Source organism: Balaenoptera acutorostrata, chromosome 6 (assembly GCF_949987535.1).
Source record: "Balaenoptera acutorostrata chromosome 6, mBalAcu1.1, whole genome shotgun sequence".
Lineage (NCBI taxonomy): Eukaryota > Metazoa > Chordata > Mammalia > Artiodactyla > Balaenopteridae > Balaenoptera > Balaenoptera acutorostrata.
In genome coordinates this window covers 16061818-16075233 of record NC_080069.1, presented here as the reverse complement: position 1 = coordinate 16075233, position 13416 = coordinate 16061818, and positions in this window count along the sequence as shown.

Sequence of the window (13416 nt, the reverse complement as noted above, 5' to 3'; positions counted from 1 at the left end):
TTTACCAACTGGGAGCATTAGTCACCGTGGATCGCTGCAGATAACGGGGAAGGCAAGCAGCATCCCCCTCCTCCCCCTCCTGCTCCCTGATTAGCTCACAGAAGCCAGGGAGGAGACGCGAGTGAGGGAGAGAGAGAGCGCACACCAGGAGGGAAAACAATCCCCCCTGGACAACATATGCCCCAGGCATCAGTCCAAGGGATGCTCTGTCAAGCCTGGGCAGCCCCCTGACGACTTGCCCCGCAGTAGGAGGCGCCCACTGGAAAGAGAACTCGCGGGAGGAGCACTGAGCCCACTGCTCCCGCGGTCCCAGTTGGCTTTGGGTGGCCTATGCCTCCAGGTGGGTCCACCAAGGGGAAGTCAGAGGAAGTCCCTGAAGATGTGGCTCCTGAGGTGGGGCACTGGTGGCTGAAAAGGATGAGGGAGAGCAAGGTGGAGTCATCATGGCTGTGATGTGGGGCTGGTACCCAGGCCATGGTGGGGCTAAGAAGTGCCTTAGAGCTGGCGTCCTCAGGGCTCGGATTGGGGTTGAGAAGTTCCTGCAGGTGGGGATGGTACCCACTTTCCACGCTCCACACTTCACCATTCTCTTTTCCTCTCCATCCTCAAGGGGGCGGTATCTAGTACTTGGACCTCATCTTTCTATCCAAAGTGACCTTTGCACCTGCTGTGGTGCTGGTGGGGCAGGAGAGCTAAGGCGCTCTCCCGGTCTGGCCTGTTGGCCAGGGTGCCAGAGATGGGAGCTCTGTGCCTGGTTGGGGAAGAGAAATAGGGAGGGATGGCGCTGGGCTGTGACAGGGACAGGCTGGCCCTGTGAATCCTGTTTTCTCTGCCCAGCCCTGCAGCCCATTCTCCCTAATAGTGTTGTTCCACCCTAGGAAGAAGTCACTTCTCTGAGTGGCCCTAGTAGGCCACTCATGGATATCTGTGTGGAGAATTCCAAGGATCAGGAACAATTAGCATTGGACTCTAACAGTAAAGAAAAAAGAAGTTTTATTTCTCCATCTCTCAAGATCAAAGTACTTCATCTTGATTTTGCTACTGCTGATTCTCTATTATTTTTTTATTTTTTTTTAGATTTATTTTTGGCTGCATTGGGTCTTCGTTGCGGCGTGCGGGCTTTCTCTAGTTGCGTCAAGGGGGGGCTACTCTTCGTTGCGGTGCGCGGGCTTCTCATTGTGGTGGCTTCTCTTGTTGCGGAGCTCGGGCTCTAGGCTTGTGGGCTCCGTAGTTGTGGCTCGCGGAGCTCTAGAGCGCAGGCTCAGTAGTTGTGGCGCATGGACTTAGTTGCTCCGCAGCACGTGGGATCTTCCCGGACCAGGGCTCGAACCCGTGTCCCCTGCATTGGCAAGCGGATTCTCAACCACTGCGCCACCAGGGAAACCCGTGATTCTCTTTTAAAAATAAAACATCCACAGGTGTCTGGTGTTCACTGATCTCAAAAAGCGTATACGGCACCACCTTAGAGCAAATGGGGTTAAAAGAGGGAGAAGGCCTGGGAGAAATCACCCTCAGCCCCCAGGGCCATCAGTGCAATAGGGGATGTCCAGGTGCCAGGGTTGCTGTGTGGTTAGTCCCATCAGCTCTGGCCTGTGTCTTCAGGCTTTGCTCCCCTGAACGTCTTACAACTGGCCTCTGGATGCTCCCAAGCCCCATTCTCTGCCCTCTGAAGTTTCCCATAATAGTAACTTCCATTGACACTTTCTGGCGCTGGGTTAAGCATTTGGCATGTATTAGATAATGTCTTTTTCACGGTAACTTGATGAGGCGGCTCCTCTGATTATCTCCTTTTTATTGATGAGGAAACTGAGGCTGAACAGATTGCCCAACGTCTTAGAGTCGGCCAAGGGAGAACGACAGGTTTTTTAAACCCAGGCTGTGTAAACTGCCTCGGAGTAGAAAAGAAAGTAGCAAAAGGGCAGGGAGCTGGCATTTATGGGAGGCCTACTCTCACATGTCATCTCGTGTGCCTCCTCCCTGAAGGAGGACAATGAGGCTTGGAGGGCTTGACCCCAGGAAAGCTTGTGCTGAACGTCAAACTGAAGTCCTGGCTGTAAAGCCCGTGCTCCAGCCGTGGTGCCGTCCAGTGGTCAGCTTGCAGCTGCGGGAGGGTACCCACTAGGGACAGTATAGGGGGGACAGGCTTTGAGATGATTGTGGGTGATAGAGTGACCTCCAGACTTCTGTCCCCTGGCTGGGATGGCCACCCATTCCCAGCTGTAGCCACAGGGCCTCCCAGGTGGGCACAGCCCCCAGGAGAGCATGGCTTTCGTGGGGAATCCTTGCAGGTCCTATAGGTGACAAAGAGCAGATCTGGGGGGATGGGGAGGATTGCCCTAGCCTGACCTTGCTCCAGGCCTGGCTGCCCAGTGTCCACCCCCTGCTGCTGTGGCCGAGACAGCCCCCAGACACCGGCAGGGCAGGTGGCAATTATCCCTGGGCACTGATTACACCGCAGGGCCGTCCAGAGCCCCAAATAGCAGCTCAGCCTGGCACAGGAGTGGGGGAGGAGAAGGGTCCCGCTGGGGGAGAAGGGGCAGGATTGAGAGGGTGCACGGGGTGGATGTATTTGGAAGGACTGTGGCGTGGGGGAGGAGCTCACCATGTCAAGGCTTCTGCCTTTCGGGCAGGTGAGGGCCATCAAGGAAAAGAATGAGGTCCCCGCTGCCGCAGGCTGACCCAGAGGAATTAGACGGGGTAGACGACACTACTCCAGCCTTCCTGAGGGTAAATCTGGTCACCCGAGAAGGTGGTACCCAGCATGAGCGGGGATGTAGTGGGGGTCTCACAGCATAGGAGGAACCAGTGGCGCCACTGAAGCCAGACCAGCTGCCCGCCTCCAGCCCTGACCCGCGGCACCTCTGGATTGATCAGCAAGGGACCCCCAAAGAAGGCACACAGGGAAGGGAAGGGAGGCTAAGTGAGCGTGAGGAGGGGGCCGGGGGCACAGAATCCCCAAACCCCACAGGGCCAGGCCAAGGTCTGCGTGCAGTACAAGTCTTAGACCCTCTTCGAGCCACCCCTTGCCTCACATGGGACTGCAACTTCCCGGGCCCCACGGACCCTCCCTCAGGGTGATCTTCAACCAGAAGTAAAGCCAGGTGGCTGCAGGCCTCAAGAGGCCGGGGTCCAGCAGCCGGGGCCATGGGGCGCCCTGCAAGAAGAGGCTCCTCGCCCCTCCATGTCTAACTGCCCTCCCTCTGCCCAAGCCGCTGCCTCTGGACCTCTCTGAGGTGTCACAGAGGGCTTGAGACCCGCGGGGCCAGCAACTCTCCACAGCAAGGGCTGAGCAGGATGGGGGTGGAGGGAGAACGCAGTTTCTCAAGCAAGTCAAGGGGAAGTCAGGGGGCTGGACCCTGAAGGTGCTCGGGTGCAGTGAGCCGCAGCTTCCTTTGGGGGCCTCTCGGATCCGCCGCCCCCAACCCTGGATCTGGCATCTTTAGAGGCTTGCTTGATGCAGCAGCATGAGTGCCCAGAATGGCTGAATGGGAGGAGCGTGAAAACAAAATAGAAAAAGAGCAGTATATTCCCCAGCATGTACCCCATTTTCCTTCTTGTGTAAGTATAGATCCCTCTGTGTTTATCTCCCCCCCGCACACACACTTTGAGAGTCTGCAACCATTGCAGCCTCCCTTCCTGTCGGCCCGGGAGGGGGCTGAGCTGCCGGTCCTTCCCCCACACCCAGGAGCTACAGCTGAGGGAAAACCAGGGCACAGTTCTTCCCAATATTTGCCACGTTGGGGACAAGGCCAGGCAGAACCTGGTTTCCCAGAAGCCCTTGATTGTTGCTGTTTTGTTTTTTTCTTTTTTGGTGGGGGCTTCTCCTTGGACCCACTGTGCCCAGCATCTGCACTCCTTCCTTCCAACCTGCGGGACCCAGTACCCATCTGGCAGCACCTGCCTGAGAGCCACCTGTGAGTCCTCCAGACGCAGGTCAGAGAAGGAAGCTGTCAGTGGTTCCAAACCACCTCTCCCAGCAACTCTGCTAATCCAAATAAGATAGGGAAAAGGCAGTGGGAGGAAATGATAGTTTCATGGTTATTTTCAGAAAGGAAACAAAAAAAAAAAGATGCAAACAGGAGCACACCCTGCATTTTGGTGCAAAATCTAGGAGTCTTGGGGAAAAAGAACCTACAGTTCTTCTTTCTTGTCCTTTCACCAGATGCCGGGGAGGGGCTGCCAGGGCTGCTGGGGACCTTGAGCAGCTTTCGTTCAGGGGGAAAGGGAGGTGAGGGGCTTAGGGAGGAGCCTGCAAAGACCCTTCTGATAAAGGCAGGCTGGGGGAAGCTGAGGCGTGTCTGTCTGGTGGGCAGCCAGGGCCCACCCTTTTGGGGGTGGAGGAGTTGGAGGGATGGGGTGGAGGAGCGAGTGGAGAACTGGGAAATTCTGGAGCTGATGCTTGTAAAGCGCAGTGGCATGTGTAGGATCGGTGGGCTGGGAGGGTGTGTTCTAGGAGCACAGCGCAGAAAGAGAAATCGAGAGGGGGAGGGAGGGCAGGAGAGACTGCTTGCGGGAGAATTGAGTGAGGCCGCTGTGAGCATGTGTGCAGGGCGTGTACAAAGATGGGAGCCCCCCCCCCGGCCCCCCCCAACCCTGCCTCCACCGGGCTGCACACAGAAAGGACCACTGAGGGCCCCGCCAGCTCCAGAATGCTGCGTGAACAGAGGCCAGAGCCCATCTTCTGGTCCCCAGAGGGAAACTGGGCTTTGCTCTGTAACCTCTGGGGTTCCCTGGACGATGCGGGGGGAGTGCAGAGGGAAGTGGTGACCTGAACCTCTGGCGGCGGGGTGGGATGGGGTGGTGTCTGGAGGCCTGTTCTTGGATTTGTTTGGAGATTCCTATAAGAAAGTCTGGAGAGACTCAGGGGTAGGGGGATGTGGATGGGAGAGAGGTGGGACCCAAGGAGAGAGCTGCTGGGAGAAGGCTGGTGTGCAAAGGATGGGGAAGAAGCGAGCTAAGAATCCCAAGTGGGTGCAGATGAGGTGCTGTTGTCAGAGTAGGGGCGAGAAAGAGCTGAGAATGAGCAGACCTAAGAGAACCGGAAGAGGACCTTGGGAAATCGGCTGGCCCAGGGTCCTGCCTGAGGCAGGCGAGGTATTATTATCCCCATTTCAGAGATGTGTCATCTGAGGCCCAGAGAGGTTAGCTGCTTCGTCCAAGTTTCCGTGAGTACTCAGAGAAGGCGCTGCAGGGGAGAGCTGGGCAGGAAGCAAACTCAGGCGATCTGTTGGGTGGTCAAATGGGTGATGGAGGGGTCTATGGTGCTGACATAGGGGGACCCACCAGGTATTGTTCCAGGGAAGACAAAGGTAGGCGGAACCCCAGGAAAATCCCAGTCCCAGGAGGCCCGTAGGGCCTCGGATTCTCCTTACGTGGGAGGGATGTGTCGTCCCTCCCAGCCTGCTAAACCAGACCAAGCCCTGGGACCTGGGAGAGTTGGGGAGGAGGTGGAGGTAATGACTCAACCCATCTGACACAGGCTTGACCCAGGGGTGGTTGGGAAACCCAGCAGACGCTCCAGTGGGGTGAGGGGTGGAATAAATAGGTGATGTTGGAGATAAGGGAGAGAGGGTGTGCCGGCTGGGAAGCGCTACTGGTTCCGGGCAGCCTGTTAGGGAGGAGGATGGGCTTTGGGCTTTGGGGTTGGAAAGAAGGAATGAGGTTCCAGAACCTCCTGAGAGGCCTTTCCCAGTAGGAGAGGTAGAGGCTCAGGTAGTGGGTTTGGGGCTAAAATCCAAAAATGGAGGACTCCCAGCAGTATGAGTGTTCAGGGTGGAGACCCAGCGGCAGAGCTTCTGAGCCCTCCAGGCCCTGCTGCTCCCCCAGCAGGGCAGTGGCTCCTGCCAGGAGCCGGCCACCCTCTGGGCCCTTCCAGTCCATGGACGGGAGGCTGACCATCCACGCACCTCAGGCCACTCTGAGAGCATTTGGACTGACTGGGACCCCAAACCAGGGGACCTCGCTAAATGCCGGTTTCTACACACTTTGCAGGCAAATAAGGGAGAGAAAGGGTTAAAAAGCACATTCCCCAAACAATCACAGCCGCAGAACATTCCCCCACCACAGACGCAGGCCAGAAGGAACTAGAGTCGGGGAACAGAGGGCCCAGGGAGCCAGTGGGGCTGGAGAGAGGCCGGAGCGTCTGAGCAGCAGGAAGCAGGATCGTTAAATTCAGGCCCAGGAGGCCAGGAGCAGAGATCTCTCCCTCGTCCTGCCGTCCTGCTGTCCTGCCACTGGAGGCTCTGGCTCAGCCCCGCTGTGGGGAGGTGAAGGGGTGGGTCTTGTGTGTACTGTGTGCTGGTCCCAGGACATCAGAGCTGGGGGTGCTGTATGGATCTACCGCTAGCACCCCTCACTTTCCTGCTAGGATTTTAAGACCCAGACGGGGGGGCTTCCCTGGTGGCACAGTGGTTAAGAATCTGCCTGCCAATGCAGGGGACACGGGTTCGAGCCCTGGTCTGGGAAGATCCCACATGCCGCGGAGCAACTAAGCCTGTGCGCCACAACTACTGAGTCTGCTCTCTAGAGCCCGCGAGCCACAACTACTGAGCCCGCATGCCACAACTACTGAAGCCCGCGTGCCTAGAGCCCGAGCTCCACAATGAGAGAAGCCACGGCAATGAGAAGCCCGCGCACTGCAACGAAGAGTAGCACCCGCTCGCCACAACTAGAGGAAGCCTATGTGCAGCAACGAAGACCCAACGCAGCCAAAAATAAATAAATAAATAAATAATTTAAAAAAAATTCAGTCAAAAAATGGGCAGAAGACCTAAATAGACATTTCTACAAAGAAGACATACAGATGGCCAATAGGCATATGAAAAGATGCTCAACACCGCTAATTACTAGAGAAATGCAAATCAAAACTACAGCGAGGTACCACCTCACACCACTCAGAATGTCTATCATTAAAAAGTCCACAAATAACAAATGCTGGAGAGGGTGTGGAGAAAAGGGAGCCCTGCTACACTGCTGGTGGGAATGTAAACTGGTGCAGCCACTCTGGGAAACAGTATGGACGTTCCTCAAAAAACTAAAAAAAGACCCAGACGGAGACTGTGCTTTGCAAACATCACACAGTTTTGTCCTAAATCTCAGAGTCAAGAACGACAGCCAGATTGCCTGACTCCTGATGCAGTGGAGCCCAGGGGTGTACAGTTGTTTGATGATATAGATTCTCATTGGAGGTAGATTTCAGCTCCCCAAGACCCAGAAGTTTCTGTGAAGCAGGGACCATTCCTGAGCTTGTCACCTCTGAGCCACCTGGACCCTGTGTGGTTTCCTCACCAGATCTAGTAGGAAGATCTCAGACCTAGCTCCTAGCTCTGCCGGGAACATCTGCCTGGAATATTCACCTGTCAAAGGAGAAAAGCATCCCTCAATAGTCTTCTTCAGGTTTCTGGGACAGAATAGCTCTTTTTCACAATTTTACATTGCAGCACATCTGCTCAACAGCCCTGTGGAGAGTAGGGGCATTAACTCCATTGTACAGATGGGAGAACAGAGGCTCAGCCAAGTTCCGAGATTGACCTATGGTCTAACACAGAGGGAAAGGCAATGCTAGGGCTGAAGCTACGCCTTTGGTCTTTTGGCTGAGAGCCTGAGTTCTTCCAATAGCAGCAAAGGAGAAGCAGGTGGGTGGGCTGAGAAGGGGGAAGGCAGAGGTCTGTCCATGCCTGGAATTGTGGAAGCTGCGCTCTAAGTGCCCAAAAGAAAGAGGGTGTGGGGCGGTCTTTGCTCCCAGCTTACCATCTCAGGTTCTGGGCTGAGGAGCAGGCAGGGAGGTCAGCAGGAGGGATGCTCTGCACGGACCAAGGAGAATCAGAAGATGGAATCCCCATCCTAACCCCTCCCCCCAGCCCCAGAAATGGCTGCCCTGTAGCAAGAAGTAGCAACCAGAATGTAACACAGGGAAGTATCATCTGGGTTGGACAACCTCCACCAAGCCAGCTGGGCCCGCTCCAGAGATTCCAAGCTGCTATGTTGTTTCCTGGGGCCACTGGAATTTTCTCTTCCTCTTCGGGGAAAAGGGCAAGAGAGTGAGCAGCCCTACAGGCCGCCAGGTGAGCACCCCAAGTAGATCCACTCTACCTAGAGTCCAATGGGATAATTCACAAGAGACCTTAGCACAGCACTTGGCAGGTAGTAAGTTCTCAGTACCTTTGGGGTTTCATTATTATTGTGGGACCTGGGAGAGGACTTTCTAAGATCCCCCAGGAAGTTTCCCTCAACCCACCCTTACCTCCCCCGCCTCCCCCGCCTCCCACTAGACTCTGATTTAGGTGCCTTACTATCAAGGACCACCATCACATGACACCAGGCCCCATGTATTGAAATAGTCTGTTTATGCATCTGCCTCTCCCTTGACAGAATGGAAGATCCTCGAGGGTAGGGACAGTGTCCTGTGCATGTTTGTCTTTGTACTGCCTGCTGCTTCCCTCCCCTCCCTGGGGCAGGCACTGGACCTGCTTTAATACAGTTTTGCTAAATTAATGGATAAATGAATAGATGCAAATAAGCTCTGGATGATGCCAAGTTGCCACGGAAAGACAGAGACTGATGGGGGCTTTTGGAAAGACACGAAGTGGAAGACCAAAGAAAAGGCAGGGGGAAGACATTTTTCTTCTCCAGAATGAAACTGCTCAGACAAGTGTATAGAAATGATGCTCCAAGACTAAGATTTGCAACAATCCAGGGAGCTGGAGCTTGTGGATGGGAAGATTCTGGATGAAGTGATTTCAGGAATGTCCCATCTCACACGTTCAGGGCTGGGGTAAGAATATGATCCTATCAGAGGAATGTGACCATCCACCAGCTCTTTGCCAAGGCAGGAGACATGGCCAATGCAGCCACAGAAGGAGGGAGCTGCCTTTGCAGGAGCAGTTTCTGAGAGATGAGGCCACGGGAGATTCCCACTCTCAGGCTGGGCAGCAGGAAGGATCATCCATCTTATTAGGAGCTTGGCACCAAGGCAAATGGCAATGGGAAGAGAAAGGGTTCGCAGGCTTTGGTTCTCAAGGGAGGCAGTTCTGTCTCTCTGTGGACAAGCTGGAGTTTAGGAGGCATTGGTGGCCTCTGAGAGGATGTGGAAGAAAGTTTAAGAAGACTGCAGTCAGGGAGATGAGGAAGCCAAGCAGGGGACGGGGGTTTGAAGGCTGAAAGGAGAGGCAGCCTGGACAGAGGGAGAGGACACCCAGGCACAGGTCGTGGCTCTCCCCAGGGGCTCCGTGGCGGGTTGTTGGGGGGAGGGCTCTCCCTGACCATGAGTCTTCAGATTGTGTTTGCTTTCTCTGTGATCTGGTCCCACACTGCCTCTCTGACTTCTTCCTATGGCTGACCCCTTGCCTCACTCCTTTCCAGTCACTCTGGCTCCACGTGATTCCTTGAATAGCCCAAGAACACCATCCCCAGGACCTTTACACTCTCCCTCCCCTCTGCCCAGAGCGCTCTTGCCCAGAGGCCCCTTGCGGCCAGCTCCATCACCTCCTGCATCTGTGCACAAAGGCCCCTTCCCCATGAGGCTGTCCTGGACCACCCTGTAATGTATTGTAACCTGCTCGCCAGCACTCCTCCTTCTTCTTACTCTGCTGCATTCTTCTCTGCAATACAGACCACAATCGGACATAATATGTATTTGTTTGTTTGTTACCTGTTTCTGCCCTGAGAAGAGAATCTTTGAGAATGGAGGGGTTTTTGTTGTTGTTGTTCACGGCTATATCCTTCCATAAATATTTATTAAATAAATGAAGCAATCAGCACCTTCTTACGGGACCCTCCACTGATAGTCTGGATCTGAAATCCTGGCTCTGCCTTTACTGGATGTGTGATCTTGGACAAGCCATGGGACCTCTGGAGGTCTCTATTTCCTTACCTGAAAAGGAGTGTTGGACTAAATTGCCTCTCAAGGTCCCCTATGACTCTACAAATCTAGGGGAACCCACCCAGGGCGGGTGGGATGAGGTAAGGGCCCTGACATCCCTGATTCTCTCATAGAACATCACTACCATAAAAGCCTTAGCTGGCACTTCTGCTCCCAGACTAGGGTTGGGGGTGGCAGTGCCACCAGCCCTGGGGCTGGAAGCTGAGAACTGGCCAGAAGGCTGAGGTCAAGGACTGATGACTAAGAACAAGTCTCAGATCCAGGGTGAGGGACTGTCGGGGAAGAGCTGGGGCTGTTGGGTTTTATTTAAATCCCTGGTGAGGATCAGGAAGCAGGCAATAGCTCAATGACACATTAATTAACTTTGTAGATGATACTGGATCAGGAAGGTGTTACATCCACCCATTTAAGTGAGAGAGACAAAAGGACCTGGGAAGGGGTCAGGAAGCAGGTCAAGAAATGGCAACAATGAGCAGCAGCTGTGGCCAAGAGGGGACAGGACTTGTATCCTCTGGTCAGCCTGGGGGTGGAGAGGATCCATTTTCAGAATACAGATGTCCAGTGGATGGCTGGGGTTGGGAGTGGTCGTGAGGACTGCAAGTTCCTCTGGCTGTCTTTGAATCGGTGTACCCATCCCTGGTGGAGCCAGAGCCCTCTTTCTCACATCTGGGTTTGGAGGATGGGGAAAGGGGACAGGGGCAAGGGACAAGGAAGATGAGTGAGGTTTATGGAACACCCACACTGAATCAGGCACCATACGCATCACCTCTTTTGAACCCCACAAGAGTAATGATCAGACGGGAGGAAAGTGACGTCTAGAGAGACTAAGAAACCTGTTGACAGTCACACTGCAAGAAAGTGGCAAGAGGTGGGATTCAGATCTCAGATGGAGGTGGTGATTCCAAAGCAGGTTAAGGGCCCCAAAGGAAAAGCTGGAGTAGCTGCTGGGTTATCAAACTGCCTCTCAATTTGCAGGACAGAGACCTGAGTAAGTAACAAGTGCCCCCAAGAAAGCTTTCCTTAGTACCCTAGGGTCACGCAGGAACCGGAAAATTTTCTGCTTTCCTGCTCAGATGGCCTGACCTTCCTAAGTAGTGGGGAAAAGGGAACAAGGAAGAATGGAAGAAGTTTGGGCGCCTGGTGGGGAAAAACCCTCAGGAGTAAAAGCGTCAGAGCCCTTGCAGCCTGTCGTTGAGAAGAAGCCAACGTTCCTGGAGGCCCAGTTCTGTTCTGGTCACTAATCTCCCTCCCTTTGGTGGAGACAAGGACCTGATGCATTCTGGGTAAGCGGTCAACCCCTGGGGTGAACCACCCCAGAGAACGCAGGGCCACAGACAAGGGTAACTTCCCCCATGGAGGGCTGGGCTGTCTCCAGCCTCAGGGGCGTTAAGACATCTCTTTTCCTCCAGGGAGCTGAGAGATGGAAGCATTCCTGAGCCTCTCGCTGGGAACTCAGTGGGTGACCCCAAAGGGGACTCAAGTCTGCTGTTGGCCGGATTAGAAAAGAGCATCTGTTTTTTGTCGGGTCATGATGCTACTGTGAAAGGTCCAGGTAGAGATGGCTGCAGGCCCTGGGCAGGCCTCATGGGGAGAGCCACCTGAAGGACTGGCGATCACGCTCCATGCAAAGGAGAGAACATCACTGGAGCGATGATGGAAATGGAAGGTTGTAGAGTCCTGGAGGCCCCCAGGAATGGGTAAAGGAGGAGACTGTACGAGCAGAGTGGGGTGCCTGAGGTCCAGGAAAGGCATTCCAAGGCCCAGAGATTGCCTTCTTCATCCTTCATCCAGAGATCTTGAGAGCAGAGCAGGATCTCAGTAAACCAGCCCCATGTTCTTTTAAGTAGCCAGCACCGTCTAGAACCTTGTATTCTCTAATTCTTCTTTGCGGCTTTGCGTCCATGATCTGTTTGCATTACCTCCTTAGTAAGATTGCTCGGAAACCTTTCTTCTAGCCATCTGTGTGTTTGCCAGAAAGGAAGACATAGTTTTTTCATGCCCAGGTCAGTGGGCAGAGGAGCGCTGTGCCCCTGGTGGCCAGCAGGGGCAGCGGCAGGGACGACCCCAATTCCAGAGCCCAGATGAAGCAGTCGTGATGAGGATGGGGAATGAGGATCCCAGGCAGCAGAGTCAGGGCCTGGTCCCTTCCTGATTGGGCATAGACACGTCAGAGACTTTAGCACAAGTTGGGGAAAGCCCCGTGACACTGCCCCCAACCCTGGCCCACCTCTGTTCTTGTAGAGGGTTGCGAAAATGATCATCGTGGAAAATATTAGAGGTGGCATGGATGGTATACTTCAAGCAAAAGGAGCAGTGAAATTTCAAGACCTGGGATGCTGGGAGAAGCTGATGAGGCCAGATATGTTCCAGGCCCTCTTAGATGATTGATGGGGGAGTGATCATGTCCTCAGGGCTGTCCCAGGGATTGCTGTGACCAAGGGGCTCCAAGCATCACTCAGATCTTCCCCCTTCTTCTGGAGACCTCATTCCTCTCCACACAAAGAGTGGGTTTTCTAAAAAGAACCACTTGAGATAGATTTAGGATTCTGACCTATTTTTAAAACCCCATGGCACCTTTTAGAAAGTCATTTTCCCCTAGTCGTTAAGGTTTTTGCCAGTATGATTTCTAGTCTTTGGGACACACAGAGTTCTCCTACTTTCCCCAGGTTTATTATTCCAGGACACAAGGGGAGCTGATCAAGGCTGGGAAAAGGCAGCTCACAACCCCCTCATCTATGCAAGCAAATTCTGGACTAGCAAAAGGGGATCAGTAACGACTGGCCATAGCTACTGCCTACATTCGCTGGAATCCATCTTCCTATTCCTTTTTATATACTTGTGAATAATACATAAACACACACACACACACATACACACTCACTCACCACCACCTCACCACCACCACCACAACCACCACCATACAAAAATATAAGCTATTCCTTGCCCCCCGTTCTCACAAAGTATCTTCTCATTTGTATCCAATCCCATTTTACTGAGTACAATTTTGCAAAGAGTCATCACCTTCCGTAGGTCACTCCGGAGGGGTATGTGCATGGGGGGGGGGGATCCTTTCATTCACCCCCAAACAACTTAGGGTTTCCACACTTTTATGCCTGATTTTGTTCCTAGGCCTCTTCTTTGCAAAGCCTCCCTTGATTCCTTCTCATGATAGCCCCATCCAGGACTTTCCTCTACCATACCCCCACTTCACCCCTAAGTTTCAGGGTTGAATCTCCTCTCCCCATATTTACAAAACCCAGGCAGGCTGGGTTGCTGGTGTCATGCTATCTGGGCAGTCTTATCTAGCTACACGGTGTGAATCAGAGATTACACCACACAGGGCTGGTGCCAGCCAGGCGGACTGCCATATTGCCAAGTAACCCAGTGGTTGAACAAGGATGGGTTGAGCAATATGCACCAATGGGAAGTGAGTTTATTAATCACGCCGCATAGTACACTGTTGACGAAAGTATCACTCTGAAGGCCTGGCTTGATTGGAGAAGGTGCAGGTGGGGCTGAACGCTAACTGTGAAGAC